Here is an 11556-nt window from a genome sequence, read left to right as displayed (position 1 = left end):
CATAAAAAAGAACAAAATAATGCCATTTGCAGCAACATGGATGGACCTAGAGATTATCATACTAAGTGAAGTAAGCCAGACAGAGAAAGACAAATAGTATACGCTATCACTTATATGTGGAATCTAAAATATGATACAAATGAACTTATTCACAAAACAGAAACAGACTCACAGACATAGAAAACAAACGTATGGTTACCAAAGGGGAAAGTGGGGGAGGGATAAATTAGGAGTTTGGGATTAGCAGATACAAACTACTGTATATAAAATAAACACTCTTTTGCCGAGGACCTGCCAACATGGGCCATGTTTGCACCAAAACCATGAAGAAGGTGGCCCGGGTCATCATTGAGAAGTACTACACTCATCTGGGCAACGACTTCCATACCATCAAGCACGTGTGCTTTATTCCCAGCAAGACGCTCTGCAACAAGATAGCAGGCTATGTCTGATGAAGCAGATTCAGAGGGGCCCAGTGAGATGTATCTCCATCAAGCTGCAGGAGGAGAGAGAGAGAAGAGATAATTACGTGCCTGAGGTCTCAGCCCTGGATCAGGAGATCACTGAAGTAGATCCTGACACTAAGGAAATGCTGAAGCTGTTGGACTTTGGCAGTCTGTCCAACCTGCAGGTCACTCAGCCTCCAGCTGGGGTGAATTTCAAAGCGCTGTGTGGAGCCATTTGACTCTTCCTGCTGTGCTGTGATACCTTCAATACACCTCAGACAACAACAACAACAAGAAAAAGATAAACAGCAAGGTCCTTCTGTACAGCACAGGGAACTATATTTAATATCCTGTAATAAACCATAATGGAAAAGAATATGAAAAATAATATATATACATATATATCTGAATCACTTTGCTGTACACCAGAAACTAACACAACATTGTAAATCAACTATGCTTCAATAAAACTTTTTAAAAATTTAAAATGGGGCAGAGGACCTGAATAGACATTTCTCCAAAGAAGATACGTAAATGGCCAATAAACACATCAAAAAATGCTCACCACCATTAGTCAGGAGAGGAATGCAAATCAAAACCACAGTGAGATCCCACACCCAGAAGGTAGACAATCACAAGTGTTGGTGAGGATATGTGGAAACTGGAACCCTCATGCCCTGCTGGTGGGAATGTGAAATGGTGCAGTCACTGTGAAAAGCATTCTGGCAGTTCCTTAAAATGTTAAACATAGAGTTACCATAAGACCCAGAAATCCCATTTCTAGGTCTACGTCCCAGAGAAATGAAAACTTACGTCCACACAAAAACTTGTACACAAATGCTCATAACAGCATTACTGTATTCATCATAGCTAAAAAGTAGAATCAACTTAATGTCCATCAACTGATGAATGGATGAACAAAATGTGGTCTATCCAGGGACTTCTCTGGTGGCTCAGTGGTTAAGGATCCGCCTGCCAATGCAGGGGACACGGGTTCGAGCCCTGGTCTGGGAGGATCCCACAGGCTGTGGAGCAACTAAGCCCACGAGGCACAACTACTGAAGCCCGTGCGCCTAGAGCCCCTGCTCCGCAGCAAGAGAAGCCACCGCAATGAGAAGCCCGCACACTGCAGCAAAGAGTAGCCCCCGCTCGCCGCAACTAGAGGAAAGCCCGCGTGCAGCAACGAAGACCCAACGCAGCCAAAAATAAATACATAAATTTAATTTAAAAAAAAAAGAATCCACCCTCCAAGGCAGGAGACGTGGGTTCGATCCCTGGTGGGGGAACTAAGATCCCACGGGGCAACTAAGCCCGTGCGCCACAACTACTGAGTCCGTGTGCCACAACTAGAGAAAAGCCTGCACGCCGCAATGAAAGATCCCGTGTGCCACAACTAAGACCTGACGCGGCCAAATAAATAAATAAATATTTTTTTTAAATGTGTTCTATCCATATGATGGAATAGTATTCAACCATTAAAAGAAATTAAGTACACCATGGATTAACCTTGAAAACATTATGGTAAGTAAATTAGTCACAAAATGCCACATATAAGATTCCATTTATATGAAACATCCAGAATAGATAATGCTATAGAGGCAGAAGGATTAGTGGTTGCCAGGAGCTGGGGGGACGTGGGTTAATGGAGATGGATTTCTAATGAGTGCAAGGTTTCTTTTGGGGGTGATGAAAATGTTCTAAAATTGTTTGTGGTGATGGTTACACAACTCTGTGAATACACTAACTGAATTGTACATTTCAGATGGGGAATTTTATGGCATCTCAATAAACCTTTTATTTTAAAAAAATCTGTAGGCAAATTTAAAAAAAAAAAAGATTCTGGGGTCGTTTGTTACTATCACATACTCTAGCCCTTCCCTTATGATATAACTCAGAAAGAGGAAGTGACTTGCCCAGACCTCATGGCTAGCGGACAGCAGAGCTGGCCACTCACCACCTGCCTCAGTCCCCTGGCTATGGAATGGGAACTGTGATCTTGGTGGGTCCCAGGTCCTGGGTCGCCTGGTGGCCTGAGAGAGCTCCAGGGTGACTACCGGCGCGGCCCCCCTCTATTCCACCTGTCCCACCCTGCAGGACAGCTGTGGCTTCCTAGAGAGAATGCCTGGCAGGTGCTATGTGGGGGGCGGCTGGATCCCCAAATATAATTGCAGCCAAGACGGAACCCGGTGATTTCCCATTTCTGGACACAGAGGCACTCTTCTCTCGGGCCCAGTGTGGGGCTGAGGGAATCACAGCCACGTGCAGAGCCCCTTCGCAGGCAGTTTCCCTAGGGCTGCAGTACTCACGGGACAGGTGGGCTCACCTCTTAGGCGGCTCCAATCCCGAGTACACGCCTCATGTGTTCATTCATTCACGGAGGGTCTGCTCTGTGCCGTCCTGAGCTGGGTACTGGGGCCAGCGCTGCAGCAGCCCAACAGCCCCCTTGTCCTGGAGGCCATTACACCACTCACATGGTCCCCACCAGACGCTCCAGTCCAGCCCCCAGTTACACGACCTCGGCCCACCCCAGCTCCAAACGTGTGACGACTCCCAGCCACTTCCAAGCCAAAGGCAAGCTCCTCAGCCTGGCATTTGAGGCCCTTCGTGGTCTGGTCCCTTCCAGCCTCTCCCATCACCTGAGTGCCCGGGGCTGCTGAAAAAGGAACCTGATCCCAAATTGTTCCCAGAATGGCCCCTGCCTGATCCCATCCCTCCTTCTGGTTCATTGCGTTCCCTCACCTGGAGTGCCCTTCCCTAGCCTGTCCGGTTGGTCCAAGTCTCCGCTGCTGGACGATGGGTAGGAGGGGAAAGGGCAGCAGAGCGGCCGCTGGCTCTGCCTCTGGCTGGGGGAGGGTGTATGGAGGCCGAGGAGGTGGTACCCAAGGCTCCCCTCATCGGGGTCAGCCCAGCTGAGCTCTTGCCTCCACGGATTAACCCGTTGGCTCCCGTGAAGCTATCCTCTGTCATTGTCCTCTTTGTGCACAGGAGTAGTCTGAAGCCCAGAGGGAGAAGTGACCTGCTCCATGTCACGTGGGTGAGAAAGTGGCAGAGCAGGGACTTGAACCCAAGGAGCCAGACCCTCTGAATCTCAGTGCCACTCTCCCCCACCTAAGGGAGCCACCCTGGCTGTGGCCCCAGCTCTGGCACCATGGGCAGCCTGGGGTCCCATCACTGACTATCTCAGGGCCTCAGTTTCCCCATCTGCACAGAGGGGAGGCCGATCCTGTCTTTTCCTACCCAGAAGACACTCTCTATCAGATGGTTCCACAGATACACCAGGCCCAGCTCTCCCGATGCCAGCCCGGCATGACAACTGGGACCTGGAGGGACAGAGACGTCATGCCCACACAGAGCAGTGTCCTTTCCCTGGCTGTCGGGGGAGACGGACCAGTAAAGGGACTGTGCGACCGGGGTGGGGAAGAGTGCTGTCTGGGTCAGTGCAGGGGCTGGAGGAGGGGACATGTGAACTGAGTGAAGGGTGAAGAAGAATTAGAGGTTTGCCAGGCAGACAAGGGTGGGAAGGGCATTCCAGGCACTGGGAAGCGCGTGTGCAAAGGCAGGGGAGGAACCAGTGTGAGCAGAGCCTCTGCCCTCAGGCGCCCTGCAGTGTGGAGAGGGAGGGCAGGGCGGTGCCACGGTGGGAGCCTGGGTGAGGCTCCAGGGCAGCATTCCTGATGACCTGCCCCTGGGCCCCTAAGGTCCTGAGACCCAGAGCAGCAGGGTTGGGTTAGCCTTGGCCCAGAGGCCCAGAGAAGACAGGACACCCTGGTACCACACAGCAGGCAGGGCCCTAAGGGCGCCTACCCAGCTCACAGCTGTTTCTGGTCTGTTCCCACAGGCCCTCCCACAAAAAAAACATCTGCTGCCTGAGGTTTGGGGTATATGTTCATTGGAGAGCTTCTTTCTGGGAATAAGTGTGGGTCTCCTAATTCCTGGTGTAATTCCCTTGATCAAATAATGAAGCTCCTACTCCCGTTCTCATTCCCTTTATGCTTTGCCTGCCAGGAAACTCATAGCTACATTTGATGCCCAATTACTGATCAATAATGCCCTGGTATTGGAAAATGCATGTCTCTCCACATTCTTCATTGTTCAATATTATCTGTTCCGATTGTTATGAGTTCATTGTTTCTGACTTTCTGTAGGCTGTTGCTAATTCTTTCTGGAAGACAGAGTGGTATGAATCGCAGATTATACATAAGGAAAACCCAGCATATACATTTGACCCCGTGCACAAATTCTGGGACCACATGGCTGAGCAGGGAGGAGGGGCTGCTGGAGACCTTGCAGAACCTGCCTTCGTCCTGCGCTGCACCCATTGAAAAGCCTCTGTTTCAGGCAGGCCTGTCTTCCTGCTGCTTCCAACGGGTCGAGGCACCCTTGCCCAGGCTGTGCCCCCTGCCTGAATGCCCTTCCCGCTCCTTCTAATCTATCCTGGTCTAGGCTTCAGGCTCAGCTGGAGGGCACTCTCCACTGCACAGCCCACCCCGACCACAGCCCAGGTAACCCAGGCTGGCCCCTGCATTACAGGGTGAGGGGGGTGGGCAGGGCCACGTCATGGACATTTCCTGAATCTCCACAGAAGTGAGGCCAAGATGAGATCTTCATCTTTGCCGATGGGACCTGAGCACATAGGGATGTTAGCCCAGGTGTGCGCAGGAAGGCTGGCCTTTGTCATGGGGCAGGGTTTGGGGGTCCATGGCTGCCCTGATGGGGAAGGGAACTCCCCATCCCAGGGAGGTTGGGCTGAGGATCTCTGAACTTCGGGAAGTACTCGGCTGGAGGACATGGCAGGGCCCTCCCTGCCTCCCCACACCCACCCTGTGGGCTGGGTGATGCTGCAGTTTGTTGATTGGGTGAGTGATTCCTGGCAGGGCCGCCACCAAAGTGCCCCCCCCTCCCCCGTCAAGTCTCCAGCTCCCAGTTGGGCAGGGGTGCTGGGCTCCTTGGGGCGCCCCCACAGTATCACAGGCAGCTCCTCAGACACACGAGTAGGGTTCAAGGGGCCAGGGTGGGAAGGACAAAGAGGACAGCAGCCCCGGGGCTCAGGATCCAAGGGGCCTGAGGGCTGCAGGGGGTGGGGTTTGCAGGGCAGGAGGACATTTAAACTGACACAGTTTATCTACATCTCATGCTGCTGCAGGCACTGCTGCACTTAGCCAGGTCCTGCTTCCTAGTGGGAGAACACGGGTGGGGCTTGCCTTAGGTCACCTGCAGGGAGGATGTCACACCTGCAGGGGGTCCTGGTGTCCTCACCGAGCCCCCTGAGGGTGGGCTAGAGCAGCAGGAGTGGCTGAGCCTCTCTGATGACCCCCCAGTGTGACCTATCACTTTTCTCTGCCCATTAGGAATGGCCTCTCCACTCCATCCCCATCTCCACTGGTCAGAATCACCACACACTGAGAGGAACTGGGATCACCCCCAAGTGTCAGGTGAGGAATCAAGCTCAGGGCCCCACCTGGCCTCCTCTGCTGGGTCCTGGGTCTGTGGGCTCTGGAAGGCAGGGACCAGACCCAACCCTCACTGTGGCTGGGCCCCTGGCTTGGAGTCTAGCCCAAGGGCGCTGGGCATAGAAGGAGACCACCTGCTACCTGCAGACACTCCTCACGCACCTGGGGTGGCACACACAGCCCAGAGGGGCCCTGGGCCCTACCACACCTCAGACCAGCCCATGGTGACTGGAACAGGCCTTGGGGAGCCTAGGGCTGCAAGAGGCTAGAGTCTAAACCTCTGCTCATCCCCTTTTACAGACGGGGAAACTGAGGCCCAGCTTGGGGTAAAGGGGAGGACCAGTGTCCCCCAGCCTGTAGACTAACAGTGCTCTCAGGAAGGAGCTGGGGAGCCACGCAGGGCCTGGCCTACCCACCAGGAGGGCACAGGTGTCCCGGAAGTGGAGTGACGTGGGCCTCCACCACCAGGGGAATAGGGCCTGGTCCTGTGGGACCCTTGGCTTGTGGCAGATGCTGAGGAAGGGCCAGGCGAAGAGAGGGGATCACGCGGGTCACCCCATGGCTCCCCACAGCCTGACCCCACGCTGGGAGGTGCTGCCCGGGGCCTGGACAGGTGCCAGGTGACCCTCCCCTCCCCCCTGCCAGGCCTGTCTCCTCTTATGATGGAGGGAGGAGTCTGCCCCCGCCCCCGCCCCCCGCAGAACTCAACACTCCCTCCCCAGGTCCCCCGTGCGAGGACCTTCCAGACTGATTTATTTTTCCGAGGGAGGAGGAGGCGAAAGGAAAGAAAACCGCCAAACCCAGCGAGAGTTTGGAGGAGCTACTGGGTCCGGACCCCGTTGTCCAGATAAGGAAACTGAGGCCCAGAGGGCGCGAGACTGGCCCAAGGCCACCCGGAGGCCAGGGCTTGGCGGCGGCTGGGCCGCGGGGCCTCCGTGGGGGTCTCCGCGAGGCCGGCGCCTCCCCCGCAGCCCGCATCGCCGGCGCCGCCGGTTCTTTGTCTCCCGCGGTCACCATGACTACGGTTCCCGGCAGCTCCCGGCCGCGCCTCCTCCACCCGCTGCCTGCGAGGGCCCGGCCGGGGGTGGCGGGGAAGCGGCCGGCGGTGGCCTCGGCGGCCCCGCCGTCACTTCCAGGCCGGGCCTCGGTCTCCTGACCCGGCAAATGGGCGGGCACGCCGCCAGGGAGAAGCCTGGGAACCTGCCCGAAAGGCGGAGACCCTGCCTTTTCCCCTTGGGGCGGGGGCTGAGTGTCCTGGGGCGGGCGGGCCCCTCCTCTTTCTGCGCCCCTTCCCGCCCTTGTCACATGGGTGAGGCTCATGTGGCGGGAAGGCCACAGGAGCCTTGGGACACGGCAGTTACCCACTACTTGAGAGCCACTGTCATTATTCTGAATAAAACATGATGACTTGGGTTGAGTTGCTTCAATCATCTAATGGCCAGCGAGCTGGGGCCTGGACAGGCCCGGGGTTGGTGCTGGGCTGCGGCAGGACGAGACCCAGGTGTCCCCACCCTCACTGAGCAGACAACACAGTCTACCCCGTTTGCTATTAAGAGGAGCTGAGCCTGGATCTGAAGATGCAGGAAACTGCTGGGGAAGGACATTTCACGCTGAGGGAACAGCATAGACAAAGTCCCAGAGGCTAGAAGTCTGGGGCCCTTCCCCAAGCTGAAAGAAAGCCTGGTCACAGGAGGACCCCAGGGGGCGGCGTGGGGGGAGGCCAGCCCCTTGGGCTCTGACATGTGCAATCCCAAGGGGGTCCTCTGCCCAGAAGAGCCCATGTTTGGTTTAATGCTCTGCTGTTGCCAATGTGAAATTCTTAATTTTTGAGCAGGGTCCCTGCAGTTTCATTTTACCCTGGGCCCTGCAAATTATGTAGCTGGTCTGCCATGAGGCAATGCAGAGCCAAGGGAGGATTTCTTGTTTAATTATTATTTTTTAATTGTGGTAAAAATATACATAAAATTTACCATTTTAAAGTGTGCAGTTCACAGGGAACTTTATTCAATATCCTGTAATAAACCATAATGGAGGGATATGAAAAAGAATATATATATATATTTATACATATGTATAACTGAATCAGTTTGCTGTACACCAGAAACTAAACACAACGTTGTAAATCAACTATACTTCAACTAAAATAATAATAATGATAAAGTGTGCAGTTCAGTGGCATTAAGTAATAAACATCATTGTGTAACCATCACCACTGTCCATCCACAGAACTCTTTTCATCTTGCAAAACTAAAACTCTCTACTCATAAACAACTCCCCATTTCCTCCTCTCCCAGCCCCTGGCAACCACCATTCTATTTTCTGTCTCTAAGATTTTGGCTACTCTAGGTACCCTCCCATAAGACGGATCATGGGGAATTGCCCTTTCGTGACTGGCTTATTTCACTCAGCATAACGTTCTCAAGGTTCATCCATGTTGTAGCATCTGTCAGAATTTCCTTCCTTTCTAAGGCCTGAATATACTCCACTGGATGGATAAACCCTGTTATTTATCCATTCATCCTTCTATGGGGATAAAGCCAGTGGGCTCCCCGTGGCCTCGAGCCCCTCACAGTCTCGCCAGCTGAGCCCCAGCCTCACCTGACACTACCCTCCCTTGCTCCCAGCATTCATTCTTCTATCGTTCATCATTTAATGAAAATCTACTACATATCAGGTGCTGGGGATACATCACAGAACAAAGTGGACAAAGATCCGACCTCCAGAGGCACTCAGGCCACAAGGGCCACCAGTTCTCCCCAGTGCTTCGTGACCCTCCCACCTCAGGGTCTTCAGTCCTCTAACTCCCCTGCATGTACTGATCCCTCCCGCTTAGCTGCTCTCATGCTCCCCCACAAATTTCCTTTCCCAAAACAATCTCCCCACCTCGCCACCATGGTCGGGTTTCCCTTGTACACATCTATACTTCCCTGTCCCTCTTTTCCACAGATGTTAGCACAGCCTAGTGGTGGACCACTGATTTATTAGTGGGTCATGAAATCAATTTATGGAACAACTAGCATTTTCTTTCTGTTATGCAAAATTGTCATACAGTGCAATGCACCCATTTTAAGTATCTAGTTCTTTACGTTTTAGCCAATGTATGCATCAATTATGATATAGAGCATTTCCATCACCCCAAGATGTCCCTCAGTGCCCCTTCCCCATCAATCCTCGGGGCCCCAGCAACCCCAGATCCACTTTCTGTCACCACAGATTAACTTGGCCTGTTTTACAATTTCACATAAATGGAATCATACAGTACGTAGCCGTTGTACAAGGATTTTTTTCACTCACTGTAATGTCTGTGAAATTCACGCATGGTGTTGTGTGTATTATTAGTTTGTTTATTTTCACTGCAAAGCAGCATTCCTTTTTACAGATATACCACATTTGCTTATCCATTCATGGTTGATGGGAAATTGGGTTGTTTCCAGTTTGGGACAACTATGAATAAAGCGTTAAAAAAACTTAAATAAGATAGGCTAGACATGGTACTTTGTAAGGGTAAGCTCTGTTCCATAAGCTTGTCTCTCCTTTCTGTAATTGAACATGAGTGCACAGGGCATGGGATAGAATATAATCCTTCCCGCAGCCATGGTGGAGCAGCCAGCTCTGGAGGCCACGTGTCCCTGGTCAGGGGCAAGTGGGGGTCTGCGTCAGAACTCTGCAGGCCTTGCTCTGAGCAAGGGTAGGAGTGGGGAGGATGGTCCATGCCCGGAAAGAGACCTCCACCTGACCTGGAGATCTGGGACCAGGCACTGGGACCCCCAACAGTCCCTGGGAGAGTGTTTGGGCCATTACTGCTCTCAGGCCCCTGCACTTGGGCTGGTCCCCACTGTGCTTCTAGAGTGAGGGAAAGCCTGGTGGTCAGCCCCACTTCTGCTGTTCAGCAGCCCTTCCTCTGGGACCCCATCCCCATGGTCAGGACTTCCTCCACTGCTAGGTCCCAAGCCATGATTGTGGGAGGCCAGGGAGCTCAGGGAAGGAGCCCAGACACCCCCAGGGCCTCGGACTCGGTGACACTCCTTGTCTCTGGAAATGTGCCTGTTCCAAACTCGGGCTCCCCAGCAGAACAGCAAGTGGGACTTGGCCAAACTGTCCCCAGGAAGAGCAAAGGGGAGGCTGGGCTTGGCGCATCCCAAGCAAAGGGGAGGCTGGGCTTGGCGCATCCCAGGGCTGCAGGGGCCCCTGGGCACGTGGGCTGGAAATGAAGTAGGGTTATTCGTTCACAGGCACGTCTCTCCAGGGTGGGGCTGCCGTGCCCATTATTAGGCTGAGGAAGCTGAGGCTAGGAGGGCCGGGGTGCCGGCCCTGCCGCAAGAGGGGCTGGAGCCACAGGGGCAGGCCGTTAAGACCAAAATTCTGACACACACCCACTTCCGATGCAACTCAGGAGGATTTTCTTGCCTTCACAGCCCAGTCCCATCGGGGAGGGTCCCCTGACTCCTCTCTCTGCCCTCCCCGCTGTCTCCTGCCTCACCTCCCACGACAGCTGCGCTGGTGTCACCCGAATTTTGCAGATGAGGAACCCGAGGCCGAGAGAGGTTAAGTAAGTTGCCAAGGCCACTTTAAAGTAGGTGCAGGGGGACTTCCCTCCCTGGTGGCGCAGTGGTTAAGAATCCGCCTGCCAGCGCAGGGGACACGGGTTCGAGCCCTGGTCTGGGAAGATCCCATGTGCCGCGGAGCAACTAAGCCCGTGCGCCACAACTACTGAGCCTGCGCTCTAGAGCCCACGAGCCACGACTACTGAGCCCACGAGCCACAACTACTGAATGCCGTGCACCTAGGGCCCATGCTCCGCAACAAGAGAAGCCACCGCAATGAGAAGCCCACGCACCGCAAAGAAGAGTAGCCCCCGCTCTCCGCAACTAGAGAAAAGCCCGTGCGCAGCAACGAAGACCCAAGGCAGCCAGAAATTAATTAATTAATTAATTTAAAAAAATAAAGTATGTGCAGGGAGGGAGTGGCGAAGCCAGAGTTGCCCTCCAACCACTATGCTCCAGGCAGGGGTGTTTCCGCTAGTCCCAGCCCCCTCCCCGCCCCCCGCTGGCAGGTGGGCAGCCCAGCACGGCCCTGTGCCCTGAGGGGTTGCCAGACACCCCCAGAAATCCCTTTCTCCTCCCACCCCTCACACCGTTCCTCTCTTCCCAGCTCCTGTGCACCAGGCCCTCCTCAGATGTTCAGGCCTCACTGTTGTGAGGGCCTGGACTCCAGCCTGTGACCGGTGTTCCCAGCCAGACTCCCAGGGCCTTGGGGGCAAGAAAGCCTGGCAGGCCGCGTGGAGGTGTCCCAGCTGCAGCTGAGTTACTAAGAGCAAAACCCTACGCTCGACCTGAACACCCCCCCCCACTGGGGTCTGGGCGCTCCCGGCACAGGGGCCTGGAAAAGGAGCAAGATGGCCCTCTTTGGAGGTCTTGTCGTGGAAAGAGCGCCTGGACGGGTGGCTAAGTGAATAAAGCGGACGCAGACCGTGGGTGCGGAGAGAGAGACCACTGCGTGCCTGGGAGAGAGAGACTGACATCGACAGGAACCGGAGGACACCTGGAAACCCAGACAGCCTGACGGCGGTCACCCTGCCGGGCACCAGAGCTGGGCTGTGCTTTTCCAAGTCATCCTGTGCTTCCCAGGGTTTTTACCAGAAACATTTGTTACTTAGATAA

The 11556-nt window shown here is 54.2% G+C and overlaps 1 pseudogene; it reads left to right on the top strand.

Moving 5' to 3' along the window:
- Positions 1 to 299: 299 nt before the first annotated feature.
- LOC132360775 (small ribosomal subunit protein eS17-like) lies at positions 300 to 685 on the top strand (annotated as a pseudogene).
- Positions 686 to 11556: the final 10871 nt, after the last annotated feature.

The sequence above is a fragment of the Balaenoptera ricei genome, chromosome 2, assembly GCF_028023285.1.
Source record: "Balaenoptera ricei isolate mBalRic1 chromosome 2, mBalRic1.hap2, whole genome shotgun sequence".
In the NCBI taxonomy this organism is placed as follows: domain Eukaryota; kingdom Metazoa; phylum Chordata; class Mammalia; order Artiodactyla; family Balaenopteridae; genus Balaenoptera; species Balaenoptera ricei.
The sequence above is the reverse complement of the archived record's forward strand: the minus strand, read 5'-3'. Positions and strand labels throughout refer to the sequence as shown.